The sequence below is a fragment of the Callorhinus ursinus genome, unplaced genomic scaffold (assembly GCF_003265705.2).
Source record: "Callorhinus ursinus isolate GAN/ISIS: 27379988/994484 unplaced genomic scaffold, GSC_fseal_2.0 scaffold109, whole genome shotgun sequence".
In the NCBI taxonomy this organism is placed as follows: Eukaryota; Metazoa; Chordata; class Mammalia; order Carnivora; family Otariidae; genus Callorhinus; species Callorhinus ursinus.
Window position 1 is genome coordinate 1425837 of NW_027397171.1, and position 463 is coordinate 1426299.

Sequence of the window (463 nt, forward strand, 5' to 3'; positions counted from 1 at the left end):
AGCTGACCAGACCCCCCCCAGTGCCCTGCAGGAGGATCTTCCAGCTGGCCAGAGCCCCCCTCCGGGCCATGCAGGAGGGCTCCCCAGCTGACCAGATCCCCCTCAGTGCCCTGCAGGAGGGCTCCCCAGCTGACCAGACCACCTCCCCCAAGGGCCCTGCGGGGGGGCCCCCCCCCTGCCCACACGCCCCCCCCCAGTGCCCTGCAGGAGGATCTTCCAGCTGACCAGAGCTCCCCTTACCCCTAATGCCATGCAGGAGGAACCCCTGGCTGACCAGACTCCCCCTCCAGTGCCATGCAGGAGGGGCCCCCAGCTGACCAGACTCCCCCAGTGCCACGCAGGAGGAGCTCCCTGGCTGACCAGACCATCTCCCCACAGTGCCCTGCAGGAGGGCCCCCCCAGCTGACCAGACTCTGCCCCCAGTGCCCTGCAGGAGGATCTTCCAGCTGACCAGGACTCCCCT

At 69.5% G+C, this 463-nt stretch overlaps 1 protein-coding gene across 1 annotated transcript in view; it reads left to right on the forward strand.

Moving 5' to 3' along the window:
* Nucleotides 1-463, forward strand: part of GABBR1 (gamma-aminobutyric acid type B receptor subunit 1) — a 25130-nt gene that overhangs the window by 19143 nt on the left and 5524 nt on the right. The window lies entirely within an intron of this gene.